This window comes from Malus domestica, chromosome 11, assembly GCF_042453785.1.
Source record: "Malus domestica chromosome 11, GDT2T_hap1".
Taxonomy (NCBI): domain Eukaryota; kingdom Viridiplantae; phylum Streptophyta; class Magnoliopsida; order Rosales; family Rosaceae; genus Malus; species Malus domestica.
The window spans coordinates 22089384-22117112 of record NC_091671.1 but is presented as its reverse complement, the minus strand read 5'-3'; the positions used below and the strand labels follow the sequence as shown (position 1 = coordinate 22117112).

Genomic DNA, 27729 nt, shown 5'->3' with positions numbered 1-27729 from the left:
ATTTTTAGTGTAATGGCTTGAGACTCCACCATATTCATCACAGTACAAAGATCGAACTTTACTCTGAACTTCTCTGGACTCATTGAGCTTTGGTTTGCTCAAGAGCATCACTTTAAGGTAGCCAATCATGTCACTACATGCATACGCAGACTGCTTTAATTTTTGAACTTTGAATTAGCTCTCACAAAGTATTGTGAATTATGAAATGTCTTTGGCATCATCAAATCTTATTAGCAGTTCTTAACTATTCTTTGAGCTTAGACTATTTCCTTTTTGGCTAAGGAACCAGTCAACCTTATTGTGATGATTAACCAAATAATCATAATTAGTGACTTCTATTTCTACATCTTTACCTTCCTTTGCTTGTTTGTTTCTCAATGTAAAACTGGATCATGCCGTAAAAATAAAAAAAATAAAAAAAATAAAAAAATAAAAAAAGTTTGTTCTTGGCATGGTTTCTAGTTCAAATCCCAATATCTTGTACTCTAGATTCTAATGGACTTGTTTTGACCCTCAAATTCCTGAGTGTTTTTGCAGCCTTCTCGATATGGTTTCTCGCTCAATTGGTGAGGAATTCATGATCGATCGATTTGACGGAAGTATGCGCCCAATTCTTATCGATTTGGACGAGAATGTTAGGAGCATAATCTTTTCACAAGCTGACCAGACTTACCAGAAAGAGTTCCATGTAGGCGTGAGGTTGAGCCGTCTTTTGGTAAGAGTTGAATGAAGGTTGTAATGTAGAAGGTCAGCAGATTGTATCACCATCATGCTATAATTTATAGGCATCGCATCGTTTCTCTTCCAACGTTATGCGTTTGTCTCAACGCAAATTTTCACTGCTTCACTTCAGGACTATTTTGTTTGTGAGTACGTGGTTGTCAAAACACTTCAAGCAGATCTTTTTGGTGCACTCTGGGATGGCACTACAGCACGGTCGAGGCGAGAATCGGATAATCTTTACATTTCTCTTGAAAGGTGTGTGCTCTCATTGGGTTTTTAGGATGATCACTTGTGAATCCTTATTCTTTCCACCAACATTGACCGTGTTTGACTAGAAATCTGCACCTAAGCAAAAATGGAGAGGTGGTTTGAGCACTACAACAGCTCTCTAGAGATACTGCTTGTTAAGGAAAGTGACTTCTCATTTTCTACTTACTTGGCTTGAGCTTTTGGGTATACTACTAACATGGTAGCCACTTCTCTTGAATCCCAAGATACCGTTTTCAAATGGATTCTTTAATGGTGAAATTTGGAAGAACGGAGGTGAATATGATCCTTAGTGTTGGATAGTGTTTTATGATGACAAATTCTATTTTGTTCGGTTTGAGTATGGGGCTTTTTGCGACATGGTACGAGAGTTTTCTATATGCAACACTGGTTGACAGGGGAGTATTGTGAATTGGTATTCAGAGGATCGAATTTATGATGTGTGAAATTGTGCACCCTCAGAAAATTACTGCTTGCTTATCGAGACAACAAATGTGTGGTCGATATTGCGGGTGGCCGACTATGGTATTAATAACTTATTCGTTGGGTTCATTAAGCAAGTGGGCAAGAAGACTCGTCTTCAGTAGTTGTTACGGATTTGTTATTATTGGGGCTCGACCCAAAGACACATCTGTTCTCAAAGTACGTGATGTTTCGTATGCTTAGGAGAGACCCACTCTCATTTTCCAGTTTTGGTTTTCAGTATGAGTATTTTAACTTCCTTTACTTTAGTTATTTGTTTTGTCATTAAAAATGTTTTGGGGGAAGTATTTCCGTTTTCAATTTTAAGTTCAGCACGAATTTTCGACCTATATGTTAGTACTTATTTATTTTGGTGTTATCGTATTTTACTTTATATCTTTATAAAGTATGTTTTGTACTTTTACACTGATGCGGAAGAAAGTAAAAGCTTAGAGGCATTATAGAGGATTTTGCAACCCGCTCGCGACGGTGTGACATATTCTCTTTGATGCCCCCACTCTGACTTAATTACTCTTTATACATATATTCTTCTTCCTATTTTCGAGTATTTCAGTTTAGTAAGTGATTTTAAATTTCATGGATGAAATTCTTTTAAGGGGGGGTAGATTGTTACACCCCACCCCCGATTTTAAAAATAGTTTTGGTTTTTATTTTAAAAAATTGTTTTGGTTATTAATTGGTGAGCCCAAGGGGCCCACCCCCTGATTTGTCCCCCGGTTCCTTTCCCTTTTTCTTTCTTTTTCTGATTTTTTTGTAACTCTCTTTCTCTCCTTCAGCTCTTACTCTCCCTTATCTCTCCCTCTTGACTTTCTGCAACTCTCTCATTCCCTCTTCCCTGAACTCACACACACACACCCAGTTACCCCATACCCAAGGAGACTTCGACGAGGACACCACCACACCACCGTGCCATGCTCTCTCTCTCTCTCTCTATCTCTCTCTCATTCTCTTTCTTTGCACAGTGGTCCCCCCACTATTTGGAGTTCTACTCATACGAGATTTCTCATCCCTCGACCTTAGTAAGCTTCGGAACTCTCTCTAATATTTCTTTTAGATTGTTCAAACCCTAGTAAGGACTCATTTTAGGTGCTTTGGTGAAGGTTTGTAGTAAGAAACAACTCAGTGGTATTTTCCTAGTTTTACCGGCGAGTCCAACGGCTTTCAAGCTAATTTCCTGCCAAACCACGACGAGTTGGCCAACGTGCAAGGTATCAATATCTTCGTCTTGCTGAGTACTACAACTTCCCTTTTTGTTTCACCCAATTTCGTTGAGTATTGAAGAAGTTATATCCATTTGAATCTTACCCAATTCTCGGTGACCTCCACAGCTTTCGAGGCGTTTTTTGGCTAAACCATGACGAGTTAGACATCGTGCGAGGTAATATTCTCTTAGTCTCATCGAGAGCTATGATTTTCGTTTTTGAATCACTAGATTTCGTTGAGTATTGACAATGTTATAGGCGTTTAAAATGTCTAATTTCCGGCCGAAACTCCGGCCTTCCTCTCTGGCGTGAAACCCAGCCTAAGAAACCTCCCAGGCCTTCGCGGCCTTACCCTAACCCAAGTCCAAAACCCTTAACCTAGAACCCCTCCTAGGCTAATTTTGGCGTCCTGAATCCGTTTCCAACATCCGTTTTCCCAAATTCAATTGTTATAATATAGTTGTATTAATTGGACCCTTTATGTGCTTAGGGGCAATTATTGTGGCGTTTCCGTGTTTGCTAGTTTGCATGGCTCTTCGGTGGCTAAGTATCTGTGAGTGGACCCCTTCTAAAAATGCATGTTTTAATAGTAGAAATGCATACATGAAAAGCATGATTTGATGATTATGTTTTATGAAATGTTTTGTGAGATAACATGCTTATTGAGGCTAATTTGAATTATTACTATTTTTTCTATAACTCGTGTTCTTATAGAATATCTGATGGATGACGATATAATATTTAGAACACGTTTAGAACACCTCTTTATAGTATAGATGATGAATGACTTTATACTATGAAGTTGCTTTTCAAATGTATATATGTTCAATGGTTTTGTACTTACCTAGTGGTCCGTATTCCGCTACGGGATGAAAGGATAGATTCCGGTCCATCTTGGGCGACGATTATGGTGTTGGCATAGGGCCTGAAGTGTTTTTTCCTCTAACTGTTTGCTCAGAGACGGGGAGCCGGCATGGGGCATGGAGAGTTATCGGACATTCACTAGTGATTATTATACATACAAGTTATGATTTGAGACATTGCACGACATGCTAGGTTTCGGAAAACCTATGTTTATCATGATATATATGTGTTTTCATAAAACCTGGAGGTTAGTACGTTTATAACTATTTTAGTGTGTGTGTATATATATATATATATATATCAACTTGGTCTACTCATGTTTGTTTTGCGCCCCCTTCAGGACTTAGAATCGAGGTATACAATCTTGGCATCCAGGCACTTCCGCATTGGCATATTCGAGTCCTCTCAATGTAGGACCCACTCCTTTTTTCATTCAATTTTTATATAAATTCTTTTAGTATTCTAGATTAGATGTGTGCTCTGAACACGTTCCTAAAATGTATATTTATTATTTTTATATTTAGAAGTCTTATTTATTCCTTGTTCTTAGCATTTGCATTCAATAAATGGTTTTCGTCACCCTCGGGTGTTTGCCAGCACGTGCCTATCCTGGTGTTCGGGGAATATTAGGATTAGGGCGTGTCAATTCGTCTAGAATCTCTGAAGAAACCCAGATTGTGATGGTGAGTTTTGTGTTGTTAGTTAACCCATTTTCATTCCATTTGGGTTTTGATGATGGAGATTGACGAAGGCAGAGTACTTGGCAATTTCTTTTAGGCGAATGCTAAGTCATCGGGGAATATCGGGATTGGGGCGTGTTAGTTCGTCTAGAATCTTTGAAGAAACGCAGATTGTGATGGTGAGTTTTGTGTCGTTAGTTTACCCATTTTCATTCCATTTGGGTTTTGATGATGGAGATTGACGAAGGCGGAGTACTTGGCAATTTCTTTTAGGCGAATGCTAAGTCACGAAGTGGTTATGGTCATTTTGATGATGTGATTATATTTGACACTACATTCAACACCAATGTATACGGGATGTTACCGAAGAACACACAGAGGCGACGCCAAATGCTCTTGTCGGTGATGTTACTGAGACAAATGAAAATGCTGATCGTGTGCCAGCCGACCCAAAAGAGTAACACTCATGTGACCGCTAGAAATTCGAGAGTGATAGACGTTTTTTACGAATATATGCTCAATGACCCATCAAACACAAGAAAAAAGTAATTTGTGGCTCTTTTTTTTTTATACAAGGTGTGTCACGTTTGAAGGGGGATGAATTATTCTTCTGTTGTGGCCATAGTTGGTTGTATGTTCCTGATTATATGATTGCCAGTTGGGCATTGACAAATCGAATAGATCAGTACATACTATGTATTCTCTTCAGAGGCTCGAGTACTGATATAGACATGAATAAGCTATCAACCAAACAATGTGATCAAAAGTATTGATATAGAGAATGATCGTATTGCATTGTAATCCCAAACTGAACAGATTCTCCACATCTTCTGCTTATCTTGAGTAGTTATGACATATTGCTATGTATCACTCATGACTTATGGAAACTCTAAAGATTAGCAATCACTTATCTTCATTAAAAGGGAGATTGAAAGTAAGATTCAATTTACAATCGATTAGCAATAGTTCTATTTGCCCATTCCCTAGCTAATTAGAACTCAATGAATAGTACACCATGTAAAAGGGAGATCAAAAAAGTAAGAAAATTGAACAAGAACAATTAAATGGTTTAATTGTTTATAATTAGAATTAACTAAATGCTCATTAATCAAAACGAATAAATTCGAACTGTCGTCGACGTCGACATCGATCTAAGTCAAAACAGTTAATTGACATAGACTTAGCTTTCACGCAAACCGAATAGGAATCAACTTCTTGGTTATCTTTATTCTTTACATTGTTTTTCAAGGCAGAACGAAAAAGGTTAATTTTATAGAAAAAGAAGAAGGGAAGAGAAAGCAGCAGAGTCAGTGTTGGACAGAGTGGGGTCCCTACTCATCGCTTGCCTTTTGCAATTGCATGCCTCCAATCCTTCGCCATCTCATACGTCGGTCGCGCTCTCTCTCTCTCTCTCTAAATTCTTACGTTCTTTGATTGTTGGTTTATTTGTGAGGTTGATGTTGGGGTTTGTTTGTTTGGAGTTTATATTCTAATCTAATCGTCCGTCTGTGTGTTGTTCAAACTGCAGAGCCTCCGGCTCCGATTGTGTTTTGATAACTTGCAGGAATCAATCAGGGCCCTTGAATTACAAGAATTTGATCTGCTTTGCTGCAAAAATTCAATCACTCAACTTGAGAAAAACAACAAACAAGCAGGGTCAGTGACTTACTTGCAGCCTAATACAGTTTGTTATTTTTACAATTTAATTTTGGTATTTCTTTGTTAATTTGCTTTAACAAATTCAGTTTTTCTTTTTGTTATTTGATCCCTGATATGATTTTGTGTATTTCTTGTTGATTCTGTTGATCCCTGATAAGATTTTGTGTTTCTGCTCGTTGGGGTTGCCATCTGGAATTCTCTTCTTGAATATTTTATTTTATTTTATATTTTTGAACAAACGATATTATTTAATATAGGGGGAGGAGGTGGGCTAAGCCTCACAGTGGACTAGCAATAATGTGGTTCAAATTCTCCTTTGGCGAGAATTGAACCTATGACATTTCACTTATAAGTAAAGAGGAATACCACTAGACTGTAGTACTAAGCGGCTCTTCTCGAACATCTTTAACTTGTGATTAATAATAATGTCACCGGATATTTGTTTTTCTAGCAATTAGATTTGCCACTTGTGTTGTGACCCTCTTTCATCTGTATGATTTGTTACGAGTTCTGCAATTAGTTTGTTTGTTTTTATATCTCTAATTTAAAGTCTAATGATATTGATTTCTTGTAGAATATTTACCATCGCACTTGTTTCTCGTTGTTTAACACATCTATTAAATTCAGTTTCAGGAAGAATCTTATGTCCTGATATGTACTTGAGGGATATTAGGCCAGATTTTTAGATATGGGAGCCTCAAACTCTAAAATAGAAGAAGATAAGGCCCTGCAGCTATGTCGAGAAAGGAAGAAGTTTGTTAAACTGGCACTTGACGGCAGATGCTCGCTAGCAGCAGCTCATTTTATGTATATTCAATCACTAAAGAATACTGGAACAGCTCTTAGGAAATTTGTCGATCTTGGGGCTCCCGTTGAGTCTTCCTTGTACACTTCCACTAGTGCAACGCCAGAGCTTCTTGTTCAAACTGGCAAGAGTCTTTCTCAATTCTCTTTTTCTTCTCCATCTGTGTCACAACGCATAGATGCAGCTGAAACCTTTTTTCCATCTCCCTCTCCTCCAAATTCTACACGATTTCAGGCAAATCATATGAAGGGCAGCTTTTCTAAAACAGTTGAAGAAAAACCTCCTATTCCCCTTACTGCAACAGTAACCTCCTCGAGCACCCCACAGAATACCACACCTCGATCTGCTGGAAAACCTGAAACGTCACCAATTGAAGCTTCTTCACTCCCACCTCAAACTCCACCGTGGGATTACTTTGATTTTTTCCATCCAATTGACCATCAATTTTCTTTTCAAGAAGGGAAGGGAATGAACCAGGGGTTTGAAAATAACGATGATAGACAGCTTAGGGAAGAGGAGGGAATTCCTGATATGGAAGATGAAGAAGAGAAGGCTTCTTTTCATGGAAGGGAAGAATCTCAGGATTCTGAAGATGAATTCGATGAGCCTGCTACAAATACCCTTGTTCGAAGTTTTGAAAATCTTAATAGAGTGCAGGATCACATTGAAGCTAGTGCTTCACCTACAATGCCTTCTGCAGGAAGTGTAACTTCAGAAACTGAGTTATTGAATGGGGAGAAAAGTAACTCACCTGATTTTTCACCATTGAGAGCCACATCCTCACCAGTTGCAGTTGAAACTGACTCAACTAAAAAAACAGTTAAGAAGATTGCATTGAAAGTAAGGCTGCCCCAAAAGATTTTTTTTCAAGCATGAAAGATATTGAAATTCTCTTTATAAGAGCTTTCGAGTGTGGCAAAGAAATTCCTAGAATGCTTGAAGCAAATAAGTTGCATTTCCGTCCAATTTTCCCGGAAAAAGAAAGTAAGATCTCTCTCTCTCTCTCTCTCTCTCTCTCACTCGTTTTATGAAAACACTTTAAGTATGTTTTAGTTATCCAAGGATGACTAGTGGCACTGCTTTATGCTGTGAGTAAGGTACAATACAATCAACAGTTTCTGGATGTAACGAAGACTGCAGTATTTAAATCATGGGACATATAAAATTGAAAAAAGAAATGGATATTCTAAAATGTTTTGAGTTAATTTCATGTTATTATAGACCATTAGAAATCTGTTTTCTTTTGATAGTCTGAAGATATGAACACTAGGAGTTCTACTGTAGCAGGTGGATCAATTTCATCTAAATTCTTGAAGGGTTGTTTCTCCTGTGGTGAAGACCCAAGTCAAGTTCAGGAAGGTAGGCCTCCTGGTCTGTACCCTTTTTATTTTAATTTTTAATGTCATAGATGCATGACAGACACATTGGTTTTAAACCTTCACGGTCTAGTGCAAAAAACGCTATTATGGGGTTTCTGTTAGTTTTTCAAATCAGTATGGCTGCTGTATACACTATGGATGTTAGATGTTTTTTTGTTGATATCCTACGTGTATTTATTAGGGTTTGATGTCTGTCCTTTTTCTCCAAAGGTTGTTGTATCGTCCGATGCAAAGATGCCATTGTGTAATTACTTTAATGTACACTGCAATTGATGTCTGTCCTTTTTTTTTTCTATTAAAAATTAGAAATATGTGGAATCCTTGTCTACGTGATCAAAATCAATTTTAGCCAACTTCATGTGAAAGCATTTCACTTTCACTTCTATTTGAGTGTTATGATTCAATGTAATGATAATGTACATGACTAGTTTATCCAGGTTTATACTTGGATCATATTTGTCAAGTCAACTGGGCATGGTTATGCACAAGTTGGCGATACTTCTCAGGAAAAACTAGTAGTGCACAACCAAAAACTGGGAAAAACCAGTATTGTACTACCATAAACTGCTATGGCATGGTTAGTTACATTAGCGACGAGTAAACCACCAAAAGATTTATATAACAAGAAAGTCTTAGGGAAGTTAAAATTTAGTTCCCCGAAATGTTTGAGTGTGTGGCAACATGCTAGAACAGAAGTTGTATTTAGAAGAATATAACTGCAATCATTATAATTTTCTTAATACTCTTTCCCAATACTATTCCTAATGGCAACTAGTCTTTTAGAGTTGAGGAGGTGGTCGATCTTCTGTGAGATAGAATTCGTTTTGTCAGCCAGTATTTTTGGAGTTTAGGAATAGTTCTTTTCAGGCTATATTTATTATTGGAGTGCTACTGTACGTTTGCTGGGATGATCCCTGAAGGAAGGAATTGAATAATAGATGGTTCCGATAAATGAAGCTCATTGTGGGGGTATCCCCCAATATTTACATTTTGCAGAAAATATAAGTTAACATCAATATGTTAGTGCATTATCTTTCATTCCTCATTTAGTTTCTTTTGTCTCAAATATGTGAAAAATTGGACGAGGAACTTCAGTACAAATTGTGTGTTTTCATTAGATTTATTTTATCTATACGTACATATATGATTTATCACTGTTGAGAGTGACGTGGTAGGTACACAAAGTACCATTTAGATGTTCAGTGGTTAGAGTCAATTCACATCATTGCATGATAGGTTTTAAGTTTTAATGTTAGCCTGCCTTTTCATTTGGGTGTCTTGATCTTGGTACCTTGCTTTCTGAACTGATTCTTTTTTTATGTTTGCCAGAGGCTCCTCAAACTTCTGTGAAGTACTTAACTTGGCATAGGACGACATCATCTCGATCCTCTTCGTCAAGGAATCCTTTGGGAGCAAACTTAAAAGATGATATGGATGATCTTACTGGTCACCTCTTTGACAACTTCTGCATGAATTCAGGCAGTCATGCCTCAACCTTGGATAGGCTATATGCGTGGGAGAGGAAGCTTTATGATGAAGTCAAGGTACTACTGATAAATTAGCAGTAGTTATGGTGTTTATAATCATAATCATCATGATGGAAATTACTCTCTTTTTTTTGGTGAACCACTATTTTTGCTTCAAATGAACAAAAAATAGATACACTTTGATCTCTAGAAATTTCATTACACAAAATAGTTAAACAAACTCGTTAGTTTAAATTATATTATGGTGTCCATTTTTTGTTGACCTTACTTATGCTTACATATGGTTTTGTTCAACCTTTTGGGAGGAATTGGATACAGACAGTAACCGCATTTTAATATCGTAGAAGCTTAAAGTTCAGTTTGATGTTACTGAATCTCACGTTATTATTTGAATTATTGCTGAAAAATGGTGACTTGTATTCTAGCAGCTTGATACTGTTGTAGAAACTGAGCTCAATTTTGGGGCTTCACCTTTGTATTTGTTTTCACGATGCTTATAACATGCCAGTTTCTACCTTTTATTCTTTTTGATGGAATCTATACTTGGTTAAAATTTAAAAAAACAAGTGAACACGAAATACCATTAGGTCCATTTTAAATTGACTTCGAACTGTCGAAAATATCAGAAATTTCAGATATATGCAGATAGATGTGGACCTTGTTTGTATGGTTATGTCTGAAACAAAAAAATATTTCTCTCACTTTAAAAAACATATTTCGGATATGAAGAGTATATGGGTCATCCCATGTTTTATATGAACTTAAATTCTTATTTTCAGGCCAGTGAGATGGTTAGAAGGGATTATGGCTTGAAGTGTAAGATTTTAAGGCAGCTAGAATCAAAAGGACAGAGTTCTCAAATAACTGATAAAACTCGTGCTGTTGTCAAGGATCTACATTCTAGAATCGGGGTTGCTATTCACAGAATTGACTCAATATCGAAGAGGATTGAGGATTTACGAGACAAAGAGCTCCAGCCTCAACTTGAAGAGTTAATAGAAGGGTATGTATTTGCATGTTCCTTTTTGCTAGTGCTTAATTATTTTTCCTAGAAACTCAATTTTGGAAACCCATAAAGTTTGAAATGTGGTACCATGCCTAGATGCAGAAAAAAAGCTTTGCGTATTTGTATGTTCATTTTTCTCTTATTTTTATCGTTGTTTGTTAGGACCAGTATGAGTTATGTTGGAACTTTGATAATGGTTGCTAAAAACTACGTGATGCATATATGTTTTGGGCAACAGTGGAATGTAGAACAAGGAAATAATATGATTAATTTTTGTCTTAATCCTATATATTATTGTGTCTGATACGAGTGCTTCACTTCTAGGCTCATTTGCCTTGTTCTTTGCTCCAAATTGTAGGTTAAGGCGGATGTGGGAGGGGTTGGTTGTATGTCACAAGCTTCAGTTTCACATAATCTCAATAGCTTACAACAACAGCAACACCAAAATCTCCGTACAGTCAGAATCACGTCGTCAGATTACGATCCAGCTTAAAGACGAACTCAGCTCCCTATCATCAAGTTTTATGAAGTGGAATGGTGCTCAAAAGTCCTACTTGCAGTCTATAGACGGATGGCTTTTAAAATGCATCTCTTTTCCACAGAAGTCTTCCAAAAAGAAAAGGAGGCCGTACGAAATCCCCTATAGGAACTATGGCCCTCCAATATATGTCACCTGTGGTGACTGGTTGGAAAAGCTTGGCAGTTTACCTGCCAAAGAAGTGGAAGATTCTATAAAGACTTTAGTAGCTGAAACTTACCGTTTTTTACCACACCAAGAAAAGAAAGAGGAGAAGGGTGCAGGCCTATCTGATTTAACATCCTGGAAGCATGCCAATGGTAGTGATTCTGGTGCTAATATGCCAACAGATGAAGTTTCTCAAGACTGGATTTCAGGTTTCGACCATTTCCAAATAAGCTTGGCGGGGTTTTGTGGTAAGTTGAGCAACTTTGCAGAGTCGTCTATGGAGGCGAATGTAGACCTGCAGAAGGCCATCCAGAGTGCTAAGAGCCATTATGAACAGTTTAAAGCTCAGTCTTCACTGTGAACGACTGAATGCATAGAAGGGGAAGGAAAATATACGAAGTTCCAACAAACGAGGTTTGAGAAATCTTGAAAAATGAGGGATTTGGATACAAGTTCAATTGGACATGGCATTTGTATATGAAGAGAGAAATAAGGGGAATTCAAAAGGTCACAAGTTTTGTTGAAGCAGAAAATAAGGAAGTTGAATAAAAATGGGAAATTTTATTTGAACCCTAATTTTGTATCTCTTGATAGGAGTATATTTATGCGACTTAATTGGCTTGTTCTCGTGCATTTACGTTGTGTTTCCTTAGTTATTTTAGTGTTTAAAGTCATTTTTGTGTGTTTTCAGATTCTAAGGATAAAGTATGCAAGAAGATGCATTTTGGAGCCTTTTGGAGCAAAATTGGGCTTGGAATGATGATCACATGCTTGGAGCAAAAGGAATGAACGAAATTGAAGATTTGAAGAAGAAAGGATTCCTAATCAACGAAGGATTCCTAATTGAAGATGGATTCCTACTCAAATGAGGATTCCTAGAAGAATGAGGATTCCTACTCTAAGAAGGATTCCTACTTGAAGTAGGAAAGTTAAGCCAAGGTTTCCTATTTTGGTTTGACATTTCTTCAATCCTAACTGTCCCTATGTTCTAGCAACTTTGAAGGCCTTTTAAGCATTCTAGGACACAAATTACACATTCCTTACATGATCCACTTCCTTGCCGCACTTGTCCCACCTTTCCTCTTCCTTGCCGTGCAAGGGAGAGGGTTCTTTCCTATTTCCTTGCATTAAAACACATTCCTTTTGTGTTCTATGCCCTTGCCGCATATCCCTTGCACTTTCCTTTAGTTTTCTGATTTGATTTCCTATTTCTAGAAGCTTTTGACTTAATTTCCTGTTGACCTAAATAACCTAGGGTTTTAATTCCTGAAATCCTTTAAATAAACCTCATTTTTCCAGCCACAAATCATCCATTCACTCCCATTCACGCCAGAAAGCCATCCCCACTCTCTACCACATCCATACTTCACCATTCACCCTAGTTTCTGCCCCAAACACTTCTAGCCGCACCATACTACCATCCTAAACACCATTTCATACTTTTACACCACCCATAACCCCAAAAACTCACCACCAACCCTTGTGCCGCAGCAAAGAGGAAGGAGGAAAGCCCTTGGACGTGCTTGTCATTCGATTGAGGATTGCTGGAACGTTTTAGGTGTAATCTTTCTTTTGTTTTCAATGTTTCAATTCAATAATCTTTGTTTTGTGAGTATGAGGAACTAAACCCCTCTTAGTTAGGGGGTGATTCGAAACCATGTTCATGCTTGCAATATGATTTGATTACATCCAGTTGTGTTTTGTAAGTTGTGAATTCAATTTACTTATTCGTTCGTATAAAAACTGATTTGTGTATGTAGGTTGAGAGTGCACGCTTAATTTTCATGCATGAATTTGACGCTAGAATATAAGGGAGTTTCACCTAATCGTTATGAACTTATATTCACAAGTAGTGAAGGTTGCTAGTTACAATCGCTTTAAGTAAATTCTTGGCATAAGTTTCATGCAATTCATAGTAACGAGTGTCTCGTCAATGCTTATGATTTTCATAGAACTTAATGATTCTTACTTGTATCTCTATTATGCAATTCATGTAGGGAACTTGTGGGGAATGCTTTGGGTTGTCGTATGCAATCATCCAATTCAATAACTTTTGGAAAATCTGAGGGTTAATTAGTGCAATTCACGGTTAATCTAGGGCGTTGTATTGAAAAGCAACTGGAAATCGTTTTGTATGCAAGTGTGTCATGTGTGGAGAAGAACCTCCTAACTATCCTTTTATCCATAGTTTCATCCAAATTCGTTTTAAAAAATGTTTAGTTACAATCTGTTTTCTTTGTTTTCAAATTCGTCAAAACCAAATCCCCCATTATTTTAAAGTGTTAGATTAGTTAGAAATCAATTTAGTTTGTGTTTTTAAGTGTTTTGATTCAAGTTATAACCTAATTTCGTCCAAGTTTGTGTTAGAGTTCAAAACTGCCCAGAAAGTGTTTTTAAGGCAGTTTTGAGTGTCTTTGTGCTGTTTTGGTGTTTTAGAGTTTAGATTTGCATTCTCTGAGTCAGTTTAGAGTGTTTAGCAATCCCTCCTAATCCCCAGTTTAAGAACGATCCCTACTTATCCATACTACAATTGTCAACAAGAGGGTTAATTTATGTGTTTAGTTATTTTACACATCAAATTTTTGCGCCGTTGCCGGGGATTAGCAACTTTGCTAATCCCTCGTTGTTTCTTTTTATTTTATTTTCGTGTGTTTTCTACTTTAGTTGCTGACTTGTTTGGTTTCTTTGTTTTTAGGTACTAGTGCATGACTCAAAGTTCCTAACCTGGTTCGTGAGCATATTTTGGACTTTGACGACGATTTTGAGAGAACTTTGAGAAGAAGGAGGAACCAACAAGAGTCTAACCCACCTAGCCCTGAACCTGACCTTGAAGAACAAGTTTTAGAAGAAGAAGAGAGGGGCACGGCTGGGATTTTTGAGGAAGCACCAATCATGGCAGCCGACAATCGAACAATCAAGGAGCTTTCGGCTTCGGGATTGGACAATGCTGCACCATTATGCATTCAATATCCAAGGGCTGCCCAAGACAAGACTGATGAGTTCGAATTGAAGTCTAGCCTATTGCACCATATTCCTAAGTTCCATGGTCCATGGAAGATCCGAATAAACATTTGAAAGAGTTTGAGGTTGTTTGCTCGAGTATGACTCCCGTAAATGTTGATGGGAGTATTTTGAAGATGAAGGTCTTTCCCTTTTCCCTCTTGGACAAGGCGAAATATTGGTTGTATGAACTTGCTCCCGGAACTGTCACATCTTGGGAGAGTATGAAGAGGGCGTTTTTGGAGAAGTTTTTCCCAACTTCTCGAGTCATTCTTTCACGCAAAAGGATAAGTGGAATTTAGCAAGATGAAGGTGAGTCCTTTCCCACTTATTATGAACGTTTTAAATCACTTGTTGCTTCTTGTCCACAGCATCAGATGAAGAAGGAGTTACTTCTACAATACTTCTACGAGGGACTCCTACCAATTGAACGTCAAATGCTCGATGCCTCGGCGGGTGGAGCATTGGTGGACAAGACACCTATGGCTGCCAAGATCTTAATTGCTAATCGAGCGTTGAACGCTCAACAATACGAAGGTGTTGGCCAAAGAGGAACCCCACAGCAGCAAGTACATGAGGTAAGTTCCAAATCCGACATTCATTCACAAATAGCTAATCTTACTTCCATTGTGTCTCAGATGGCCGAAGGAATGAGGATGTAAGGACCAATTGTGTGTGGTGTGTGTTCTATCCAAGGACATGCCTCTGAAAAATGTCCTCAACTCATTGAGAATGGTGGATGGGAGAGCGCTAATGCAATTGGATTTCAAAGCCAAAATCAACCAAGGAACGATCCATATTCCAATACCTACAATCCCGGTTGGAGAGACCATCCAAATTGCAAGTGGAGGGAGTCACAGCAACCCCAACAACACGAAGGCTTTAGGCAGCAACCCCCGGGCTTCTACACCAAGCCATACGCACACACACAAGCTCCTCCACAATCTGCCCAAAACACTTCAGGTAACACTTTGGATAATGATACAATTCTTAAGTTACTTACCAAATTATCTCAGGGGCAAGAAAATCAAACCCAAGCAATGCACAACACGAACATTAGGGTGGATCAATTGGAAAAGCAAATTGGGCAGATTGCGGAGTTTGTTGGGCAATTTAGAGACCAAGGAAAGCTTCCTAGTTCAACTATTGCAAATCCAAAGGGAGGGTTTGAAACAGCCAAAGCAATCACCCTACGAAGTGGCAAGGAGGTTGGGGCATGTTCTTCATAAAAAACAGGTCACAAAGAGGATGAAATGTTGCAAAAGGAAGAGGAGGAAGCAACTCAACCCACGACAAGGATAGAAACATCCTTGCCGCAAGTTCCAATGGCACAAACACCATCCAATCTGTCCAACAAAGGTAAGAATGTGTCCAATTCAGTTCCTACTAATGTTATTCCTTCGAATGTACCCTTTCCTAGCAGATTTTTGCAAGCCAAGAATGAAGAGGAGGAAAAAGATGTTCTAGAGACATTTAGAAAGGTGCATGTCAACATTCTCCTCCTTGATGCTATAAAGCAAATCCCGAAGTATGCCAAGTTTTTAAAGAAGCTTTGTACAACAAGGAAACGTGTCCGGGAGAAAGAAGTGGTACATGTATGCGAGAATGTCTCCGCCATGTTGCAAAGAAAGCTGCCACTTAAATGTAAAGATCCGGGTAGTTTCACAATTCCTTGCGTAATTGGTAATACAAGGTTTGAGCATGCTATGTTAGATTTAGGTGCATCAATTAATGTCATGCCATATTCTGTTTATGCATCTATGAATCTAGGAGCACTTAAACATGATGGTGTGATTATTCAATTAGCCGATTGATCCAATGCATATCCAAAATGAGTGTTGGAAGATGTTTTGGTGCAGGTAGACCACTTGATTTTTCCTGCAGATTTTTATGTGCTTGATATGGAGGATTCAGGCCATTCTTCACCATCACCGCTCTTACTTGGACGACCTTTCATGAAAACGGCTCAAACCAAGATTGATGTGGCCAAATGATTAGTAACTATGGCATTTGGTGGTGACATGATTAGTTTTAAAATTTCAGAATCCATTGAGACTTCTAATGTTGTTCATTCTTGTTGTGCCATTGATAAAATAGTAAAGATAGGATCGGACCGTTCAGCACCAAGTACAAAGGATGCATCAAGAACCATGCAAAATGAGGGAATTGGAGTGGAGCACAAGGACCATACGACCACTGCCCTCAAAGTGCTCAAATTGGCCGAAAGCACCATGGGGAAAAATGTTCATATTGCTGCCACTTTATCACAACACATAGGTAAGCCACCTAATCCAAATCCAATTCCCATTAAAGTTGATAGGTGGTTCCCTTCTTTGGTGCAGATACCCAAACAAATCCCCGATGGTGGGCGTATTTACATGAACCTTAAGAAACACAATGCACCCATCAGCAAACATCACTATCCATTTCCGTTCAAGGATTCACTGTATGAGAACTTTGTTGAGCATGTTGTGGAGGAGATCCTACTGCATGCCGTGGGCTCCAATGGGGAATGAACATGTTCTTCGTCCGACTGCAAGACGTTAAAGCAAGCGCTTCTTGGGAGGCAACCCATGCATTCGACAAAGGAAGCCCTAGGAATCACTCCAATTCCAGATTTGCGTTCCTAAAACCCTTCTCTTTGTTGCTGTTTTCTAATATGCCATGTTTAGTTGCTTAAGTTGCTATTTGTTTATTTACTTGTGTTTTGTGTGAATTTATGCTTGAAACATTGAGGACAATGTTTGATTTAAGTGTGGGGGGGGGGGGGTAACTAAGTGTTTTTGATGCAAATTCGTGGGATTTTATCACCCATAACTTCAAGTGTTGTTCCTTGCTATTTTTAAGTGTTTTTAAGCTGTTTTGGTGCTTTTTAGTGTGTTTTGTTCTAAAAATCCGAAAATCTCATAAAAATTTGAAAAATTGTTTTGAAAAAGCCAAAAAGAGTTGTTTTTGTGTGTTTGTTTGTGTCTTAGGGTACCTTCCAACACAATGATGAGGATTTGGTTTGTAATTGCATGGCTGTTAAAGAGAGTGATAAACATGGATGAAAGTTTGAATTACTCTTTGGTTTATGGTTGGTTGTGGTTATAACTTATGAATTCACATGCGATTAAAGGAAAAAAAATAAGTTTTTGTAACATGCTTGAAGGAAGGAACTCAAATTAACGCTACAACCTTGTGAGACTTGAGCCTAAACGTTTATTTGGAGAGTTGATAATCTGTGCATTATTGTTTTCTAATGTCGTTGCATGATCTCATTATTCTTTGCTTGGTTACTACTTAGAAGGCGTTTCATCATTTAGTTCCAAATGCTAGAACTCATGCCCATTTCATTCAAGGCATGTTATTGACTTGCATAACACATATTCAAGATGAAGTTGTGTAATGACCACCACCAAAGCCAAATTGCCGTGTATCCTACTTCATTATATGTTTAAGTTAACCCTATTGAGCCTTGTTAGCCTACATTCTTTGTTAACCCACGTTATCCTCACCTAGCCTAGATTAGGACCATCCATACCCTTGTTCTTGAAGCATAGTAAAAAATGATTCAAATTGAATTCCTTTTTATTAATGTATGGCAGAAAACAAGTGTGGGGGAAGTGTTTCTCATGTAAGTTAGTGTGCCATAGGCACGGGTAGAAAGAAAAGAAAAAAGAAAAGTGTGAAAAGTATGAAAAAAAGAGTTGAAAAGATGTAAAAAAGAGTTCTAAAGTATTGTTTGTTGAAGGAAGGGTCCCAAAAGTTGAATTTGACCCTAAGAGTAGTTTAAATCTTCCCTTTATGTCTAAAAGTGATTTCTGCATTCTAAAGTGAATTCTAAGTCTAGATTTCATTACTTTGCTTGCTATTGCTTTAAGAAGGTTTGTTATCCCTATCCTTCCTTTGTTAACCAATACCCCAAGCCCCGTTACAATCCTTGACTTCAATCTTGAGTGTTATGTGTTTCAATTTGTGTTGTTTGAATTTGGTATGAGCATATGGTGTCACTGGTTCTCGCATCTAAGTAGTAGCATTCCATTCATGAGATCATATCTAAACAGGCTTATTAACTCCAGAAAATGCATTCTTTGTTATACATATATGTGAGCGTTCGTTTTCATGTCTACATCAATCTTCTCACATATAACTAGTATAGGTGTGTAGTTAGAAAATCTGAGTGAAAATTGAGTGCATATCTTGTAAGGAATTGAGGAAATTCTCTAAGTCATGTTACTACATTCAAAACATTGTTTTAATTGGTTAATTGTGAACTAGTAAGTGGTGACTATGATTAAGTATGTGCTTAAGTGTAAAGATGACTAAAATCTATGGGGATGACGATTTGTAACATGTCATGTGCATTGGAAATCCCTAAGGCAAACGTTGGAAGGTTTAGGTTGTGTTTCGTTTTGTTTTCTTTAGTTTGTTTGTTTTGCTCGAGGACTAGCAAAAGCTAAGTGTGGGGGAATTTGATAGGAGCATATTTATGCGACTTAATTGGCTTGTTCTCGTGCATTTACGTTGTGTTTCCTTAGTTATTTTAGTGTTTAAAGTCATTTTCGTGTGTTTTCAGATTCTAAGGACAAAGTATGCTAGAAGATGCATTTTGGATCCTTTTGGAGCAAAATTGGGCTTGGAATGATTATCACATGCTTGGAGCAAAAGGAATGAACGAAATTGAAGATTTGAAGAAGAAAGGATTCCTAATCAACGAAGGATTCCTAATTGAAGATGGATTCCTACTTAAATGAGGATTCCTAGAAGAATGAGGATTCCTACTCTAAGAAGGATTCCTACTTGAAGTAGGAAAGTTCAGCCAAGGTTTCCTATTTTGGTTTGACCTTTCCTTAATCCTAATTGTCCCTATGTTCCAGCAACTTTGAAGGTCTTTTAAGCATTCTAGGACAGAAATTACACATTCCTTACATGGTCCACTTCCTTGCCGCACTTGTCCCACCTTTCCTCTTCCTTGCCGTACAAGGGAGAGGGTTCTTTCCTATTTCCTTGCATTAAAACACAATCCTTTTGTGTTCTATGCCCTTGCCGCATATCCCTTGCACTTTCCTTTAGGTTTCTGATTTGATTTCCTATTTCTAGAAGCTTTTGACTTAATTTTTGTTGACCTAAATAACCTAGGGTTTTAATTCCTGAAATCCTTTAAATAAATCTCCTTTTTCCAGCCATAAATCATCCATTCACTCCCATTCACGCCAGAAAGCCATCCCCACTCTCTATGACATCCATACTTCACCATTCACCCTAGTTTCTGCCCCAAACACTTCTAGCCGCACCATACTACCATCCTAAACACCATTCCATACTTTTACACCACCCATAACCCCAAAAACTCACCACCAACCCTTGTGCCGCAGCAAAGAGGAAGGAGGAAAGCCCTTGGACGTGCTTGTCATTCGATTGAGGATTGCTGGAACGTTTTAGGTGTAATCTTTCTTTTGTTTTCAATGTTTCAATTCAATAATCTTTGTTTTGTGAGTATGAGGAACTAAACCCCTCTTAGTTAGGGGGTGATTCGAAACCATGTTCATGCTTGCAATATAATTTGATTACATCCAGTTGTGTTTTGTAAGTTGTGAATTCAATTTACTTATCCGTTCGTATAAAAACTGATTTGTGTATGTAGGTTGAGAGTGTACGCTTAATTTTCATGCATGAATTTGATGCTAGAATATAAGGGAGTTTCACCTAATCGTTATGAACTTATATTCACAAGTAGTGAAGGTTGCTAGTCACAATCGCTTTAAGTAAATTCTTGGCATAAGTTTCATGCAATTCATAGTAACCAGTGCCTCGTCAATGCTTATGATTTTCATAGAACTTAATGATTCGTACTTGTATCTCTATTATGCAATTCATGTAGGGAACTTGTGGGGAATGCTTTGGGTTGTCGTATGCAATCATCCAATTCAATAACTTTTGGAAAATTTGAGGGTTAATTAGTGCAATTCATGGTTAATCTGGGGCGTTGAGAATTCATAGCTTATTGAAAAGCAACTGGAAATCGTTTTGTATGCAAGTGTGTCATGTGTGGAGAAGAACCTCCTAGCTATCCTTTTATCCATAGTTTCATCCAAATTCGTTTTAAAAATCTGTTTTAGTTACAATCTGTTTTCTTTGTTTTCAAATTCGTCAAAACCAAATCCCCCATTATTTTATAGTGTTAGATTAGTTAGAAATCAATTTAGTTTGTGTTTTTAAGTGTTTTGATTCAAGTTATAACCCAATTTCGTCCAAGTTTGTGTTAGAGTTCAAAACTGCCCAGAAAGTGTTTTTAAGGCAGTTTTGAGTGTCTTTGTGCTGTTTTGAGTCTTTTGGTTTGTTTTGGTGTTTTAGAGTTTAGATTTGCATTCTCTGAGTCAGTTTAGAGTGTTTAGCAATCCCTCATAATCCCCGGTTTAAGAACGATCCCTACTTATCCATACTACAATTGTCAACAAGAGGGTTAATTTGTGTGTTTAGTTATTTTACGCATCATCTCTACACCCAACTTATAAAATTTGTCCATCAAACACCCAAATTTACCCTTAAAATAAATAAATGAAAACAAATAATATTAGAACTCAAAACTCACCCGAAGAGCAACAACACTATTCTATCTCTACACCCCTCACTTTTTTTTTTCGGTGAACCCAACGTCCCGTTGTCGTCGTAGACAATGGCCTCCACAAATTATGGTAATGAGAAAAACACTTAAAAATCAATAATTTTAGAACCAACTTAAAAATTTATGTATGGTTTACCCTTAAATAAATAAATAAATTAAAATCAATAATTTTAGAACCCTAAACCCACTCTAAAGGAAACACCTCTTTTTTTATTTTTTATTTTTTATTTTTTATTTTTTTATCTCTACACACCCTTCGTATTTTTCGGTAATCCAAAGCGTTGGCACATTCCTGACTACTTCAACGACCACCATTCCATCTTCTGTTTACCTCTTGAATGAATAGGAACCACCACAACACTTTGCCTGTGCCACCATCGAAACTGCCACCGCTCTATTCTCTTCCATCAATTACCCTCCTTGCCGGCGTCTCTCTCTTTACTATCGATTGGAGCCTGTAATTCTTTTATCTTTCTATCATCATCAACGTTGGCGGAGGGAGCATTGTTCCCAATCCATCAACGTCAACCGTTTGTAGTTTGCATAACATAGCTGTATTCTATTTGGTTTATATGTAGAAGAGAAAAGATCCAACAATAAAATTTCATATTATGAATCAGGATGAACATGATTATAAAAATAATACGAAGTACATTAAGTTTTAGTGGTAATTCTTCCCAATAGATTCAATTCATTTGGATCATATCGTGCATGAGATTTTTCAGTGTTTTTCTCATTACCCTAATTTGTGGAGGTCATTGTCTACGACGACAACGGGGCGTTGGGTTCACCGAAAAAAAAAAAGTGAGGGGTGTAGAGATAGAATAGTGTTGTTGCTCTTCGGGTGAGTTTTGAGTTCTAATATTTTTTGTTTTCATTTATTTATTTTAAGGGTAAATTTGGGTGTTTGATGGACAAATTTTATAGGGTAAAGTACAAAAAACTACCTCAACTATTGGTGTCACAAGACTTTCATACCTCATCTTTTAAAATTGACAATGTCATACCTCATCTTACGAATTTGTGCCAATGTCATAGCTCCGTCAGTTTTTCTGTTAATTTCTCAGTTAATTGCTGACGTGGCTTGATTCGGGACCCACTTTCTATTAAAAAATTATTGAAAACTAAAAAAAATCATTTAATATTTTTTAAATATTAAAATAATAAAGAAGGTTATTAAAAAAAAAAAAAAACCAAACAAAACTTCCCCCTTGCGCCCTTTCTTCTCCCCCATCTTCTTCCTACCTACTGCAACCCAGAAAAAAAAAAGAAAAAAAAAAACAAAACAAAATTTGTCCCTTATCCCCCAGGCAACCTCTCTCTTCTCCCCCATCTTCTTCTTCTTTCCTCTTCTTCCCCCTATTTGCTGCAACCCAGACAGAAAAGAAAAAAAAACAAACAAACAAAAATCCCCCCCCCGCCCCCCTCTCTTCTCCCCCATCTTCATCTCTTTTCCTCTTCTTCCTACCTGCTACAACCCAGAAAAAAGAAAAAAAAAAGAAAAAAAAACTAAACTTTGTCCCTCCCCCCCGACACCCTCTCTCTTCTCCCCCATCTTCATCTTCTTTCCTCTTCTTCCCCCAATCTGTTGCAACCCAGAAAAAAGAAAAAAAAAAAACAAACAAAACTTCCCCCCCCCACCCAACCTGTAGAAGAAGAAGAAGAGAGAGAAGGAAAAAAAAAAAGGTCCCTCCCCCCCCCACCCAACCTGCAGAAGAAGAAGAAAAAAAAAAAAGGAAAAAAAAAAAAAAGAAGGATACTCAGTTCGTCCATCCCCCCGCGTACCCACCCTTTTCCCTCCACATCCATTCCCCCCATTTTCTCCGTGCCCAAGTTCCCAACGAGGTATGGGTTTTTTTTTTTTTTTTTTTGGGTTGCAATGCGAGGTTGGGTGGGAAGGTGGGGAGGTTGGGTGTGGAGAGTGGGTGCGGGGAGAAGAGGGGGTGGGGAGGTTTTTTTTTTTCTCTTTTTTCTGGGTTGAAGTTGTAGGAAGGGGGAAGAAGAAAAAGATGGGGAGAAGAGAGAGAAGGGGGGGGGGAGGGGACAAATTGATCGTTGGTTTTTTTTTATTTTTAATTTTAATATTTAAAAAATATTAAATGATTTTTTTGAGTTTTTAATAATTTTTTAATAGAAAATGGACCCCGGATCAAGCCAAGTTAGCAATTAACTGAGAAATTAACAGAAAAACTGAGGAGGTATGACATTGGCACAAATTCATAAGATGAGGTATGATAGTGTTGTGACACCAATAGTTGAAGTAGTTTTTTGTACTTTACCTAATTTTATAAGTTGGGTGTAGAGATACAAAATCAGGGTTCAAATAAAATTTCCCATTTTTATTCTACCCGGATTTTTAATGAGTTCATCATTATGGATTTCACTTTCCGGGGTGTGCGTGTGTGTGCGTGCGCGTTATATATTATCTTATGATTTGATTTTAGGGCACATTTTTAACAAGCTTTTCAGTCAAAGGGTGTATATAAAAATAAATTTGAAAAATTATAATTGTTAGGGTGCCGTGTATCCACCTCTAATTAATACCATGTACGCATTTATTTGTGTCTTTTATAAAATTAATAGGTAGTAACCACTAGGAATTTTGAGATGGTGATCTCTTTCAGAGAAGAATTCTTAGAGAAAACTACTTGGAGGCAAGTCAGAGTTGCTAACACACATCGTCCTGGAGCGAACAAGGACAAAAAATCGTGTAAATTCCAAGAAGAAAAGTAAGGACAAGCATAACTCCAACATGAGCATTTCCAGAGTCCCCAAGTTGTCTTCTATTACCTTGCTCCTCAAGAAACGGAATGCTAATAGCCTGATTACTGGATAGAATATTGAGTATCTTGGAGATTCCTGGAATTATGAGATTGACGTGCATTATAAGTAATAAATCATTCTGAAAAGGAATGTTTTCCTAGATTTACTCTGGAGTTTTGTCGGTTAAATATGAATTACTATCCTATTAAGAATTTTATATGATCATTATAAATACATCTAGGGTTCTAGTCAAAGATATCACATAATCTCTCTCTATCCCACTGCTTGAGATCATATAACATTTATTGACTTAATCATAGGAGAATCCTTGACTGGTACCACACTAGTACCTAGGTTCCTTGACGATCTCCTGACGGTTTTACATTTGGATTCAAACTCTATGTTGTAACGTCCGTTTCTAGTTTATCTTTTGCATTTGGATTTTGACTCTGTGTTGCAATCTTCGTTTCTCGTTTTGCTTTTACATTTGGATTTAGACCATGCAATGTAGTGTTTGTTTTTTATTCTTCTTTACATTTGGATTCAAACCATGCAATCCAGTGTCTATTTCTGATTCTGTTTTTACATTTGGATTCAGACTCTGCCATCCAGTGTCTATTTATGAAGGCCTATTTTCCTATGGATTATCTTCAAGTTTTCAAGAGATGCAATCATTGCCGTTTTAGAATAGAGCTCTATTTAGACATCTTCTCCTTTAGACAAAACTCACATATAGACATTAGGTCACAATCTAATGACTCAAAATATTCATCTTGGACATCTTCGGAATCTTATCTTGGTTCACATGTCCAAGTTTAAGGTGCCACAATGTTACTTTGTTAACACCTTCTCTTACTTTGTGGGTTTTGAGGAATCTCCGCTTGTAATACAGTTTAAACTACCATTCATGTTGAGATAAAAATGTCCTTCGATTGTGCTTGATAGGAGCATATTTATGCGACTTAGTTAGCTTGTTTTCTTGCATTTTCATAGTTAGTTTGTGTTTATTATAGTGATTTAAGCTATTTTCGTGTGTTTGTAGGTCCAATTGACAAAGTTGGAAAGAAAGTGTAATTTGGAGCATTTTGAGGCAGTTTTGGGCATCAAATGGATAACTTATGAATGGAGCAAGATGGATGGACGAATTTGAAGTTCAAGAGGCTAGGAATGTGCTGAAAAGATGAAGAAAATAAATCCAAGACAAAGAAGATAAGGAATCAGCTAAAAAGAAGGAACATTATCCAAAACCTTATCCAATCTTATCTTATCCTCTCCTAATCTAGTCTTATCCTATCTTATCTTATCTAAATCAGTTTGTGCCTTAAATCTAGCTGCAAGAGGACCTAAATATCTGATTTCTAGAAGGCTTATCCTTTCCCTACATTTGTGCCACACCCTTATCCTTCTAGAACCCCTAAATTGGTGCTGAAACATCATTTTTAGAAGTCCCTACAAATCTGGTGCCTCCCCCTCTTCTAGAAGCTCTAGAACCTGCAACCCTAATCCTTTTCCCTCTTGAATTAGGCCAAATTTATCCCTTTCCTTGCAGGAATTTATGCCGCACCTTTCTAACCTAATCCTCTTTGGTTTTTGATTGTTTTAACCCATTCCACTTGGGTTTTGTTTACACAAACCTTGTCCCACTTTGATTTCAGAAACCTATCCTAATCCTTAGGGATTGTGCCACACCTAGCCCTATAAATACATCATTATGCGCCTATTTCAGATTCACCACCCTCTACCATTAAATCACTACACCATCCACCACAATTTCGTGCACCACACATACAAGAGCCAAAACATCAGAAAATACATACTTGTGCGCAAATTTGCAAGGAAGGAAGGAGAAGAGACCATTGGAGTCGTGCCTTGCCATTCAAGCTTGGATTGCTGGACATTCCTAGGTGTATTCTATCCTTAGTTTTAGTTCAATGTTTGTTTTAATTTGGTTTTATGTTTTTAAAGACATGAGGAACTAATTTCTTTTTAGTTAGAGGTGAATTTCGAAACCATGATTATATTTGTAGTATGAATGTTGTGATTTCATAAAGTGTGAATGTAATTTGCTTAACTGTTTTATTCAAAACTTATTCTTGTATGTTGATTAAGGAGGCCTACTTAGTTTGCATGATTGAATCTAATGCTAGGATATAAGGGAGTTTCACATAATCGTTGCAAACTTATATTCACAAGTGGTGAAGGTCGTTGGTCATGATCGCGTTAAGTTAAATTCCTAGCATGAGTATCATGATGTCATAGTTACGAATGCTTTGTCTATGCTTATGATTTTCATAGAACTTAATGATCTTTGATTGTATCTCTATTCTGATGTGCATGTAGGGGACTATTGAAGAATAATTTGGGTTGATGATGCGTATTCCATCCAATTCAATGACTTAAGGAAAATCTGAGGGTTAATTAGTGATGGCACGGTTAATCTGGGGCATTGTCATTTATGGTTTATCGAAAAAGCAACTGGAGATTGATTTGTATGCAAGTGTGTCATGTGTGGAGAAGGACCCTCTAGCTAGCCCATCATCCATTTAATTCACCAAATTCGTTCAACTTTGTTTAAGTCTTTAATTCACTTGTTTTCACTTTAATTTCGTCCAAAACCCAATCCCCTTTACTTTAGTGTGTCAAATTAGTTAGAATCTGTCTTAGTTTGTGTTTTTAAGTGTTTTGAGTCAAGCTAAAATCAATTTTTGTCCAAAGTCATTCCTAGTGTCTAGTTTGAGTCTATTTAGTTGTTTTAAGCTGTTTTGAGTCTTTTAAGCCTATTTTGAGTCATTAGAGTCTAGTTAAGTGTTTTTAAGTTTATTTTTGTGTTTTTGAGTCAGTTTAGAGTAGGTTAGCAATCCGTCATAATCCCCGGTCCAGAACGATCCCTACTTACATCTTTACTACAATTGTCAATAAGAGGGTTTAATTTGTGTGTTAAGTTAATTTTCGCGTCAAATTTTGGCACCGTTGCCGGGGATTAGCAAAATTGCTAATCTCCCTTTGTTTCTGTTCATGTCATTTACTAAAGATATTTGATTTAGTTTTCTTTCTCTGATATCAGGTAGTATAGAAGTAAGACATGGCAATTGCTAATCTTCAAGCTCAAATGGCAAATCTTACTACTCAATTGTCACAGTACCTCGAAAGGACCACAATACAAAGCACCCCTACATTCGATGTGTCCTATACGCAAGGATATACAGTTGATCAACATCCACAAAGAAGTTGGGAGAGTGTCAATACCTAGGGTTATCAAGGCTATAACCAATCAAGGAACAACTTGTTTTCCAACACGTACAATTCAGATTGGAGTAATCATTCAAACTCTATGTGGTGGGAACCTCAACCAGTTCAACACGAAGAATATTGGCAGCCATATGAGGAGTTCAATTCAAAACCTGCGCAGCCACCACAACCTCATATACAATATGCCCAACCAAACTCAGGTTTGTCAATAGATTGTGCTCAAATTCTTAATGTACTAACTTCTTTGACGCAGGAATCACAAAATCAAGCCCAAGTGATGAGTGAATTGAAGAATAAAATGGGAGAGATTGTGGAATTCATGGGGCAAATTTAAGAACAAAGTGAACTCTCCAACTCAACCATTGTCAATCCAAGGGGAGATTTTGAAATTGCTAAAGCTATCACTTTGGGAAGTGGTATGAAGGTTGGAGTTGAACTCAAGATGTCTAAACATAGCCTAGAAGTCGACAAACAGTTGATGCTTGAAGAAGAGGAGGAAGACAAAGCCACGGCAAGGGAAGAACAACCATTGCCGCAGCCTCCCAAAGCTCCACCACTACCCAATTCAGGTAAGGTTGTTCCAAATTCAATTCTTTCTAATCCCGTTCCACCAACTGTCCTTATTCCTTGCAGGATCATGCAATTCAAGGAAGAAGAGGGTGAGAAAGGCATCTTCGGAACCTTTCCAAAGAATGAAGAGCAAGAAGTGGCTGGGGAATGTCTAGAATTCATCAAATAGGATATACTTGAGACAACAATTCCCAAAGAAGTTGGATTTTATGACACGGGACAAGTCATAACTCTCAAAACACCAAATCTGGCTGAATTTTCTAGTCTTACAACTTTCGAAGGGGTGTTTATTCTTGAGTT

General features: G+C 37.5%; 1 pseudogene across 1 annotated transcript; it reads left to right on the top strand.

Moving 5' to 3' along the window:
- The first annotated feature begins 5470 nt into the window (after window positions 1–5470).
- On the top strand, window positions 5471–12932 carry LOC103425176 (protein ALTERED PHOSPHATE STARVATION RESPONSE 1-like; annotated as a pseudogene). Its single transcript, XR_011573090.1, has 7 exons — window positions 5471–5610; window positions 5748–5875; window positions 6506–7667; window positions 7971–8042; window positions 9392–9606; window positions 10329–10552; window positions 10914–12932. The product of XR_011573090.1 is annotated as a protein ALTERED PHOSPHATE STARVATION RESPONSE 1-like (transcript).
- The last annotated feature ends 14797 nt before the right edge of the window (window positions 12933–27729 follow it).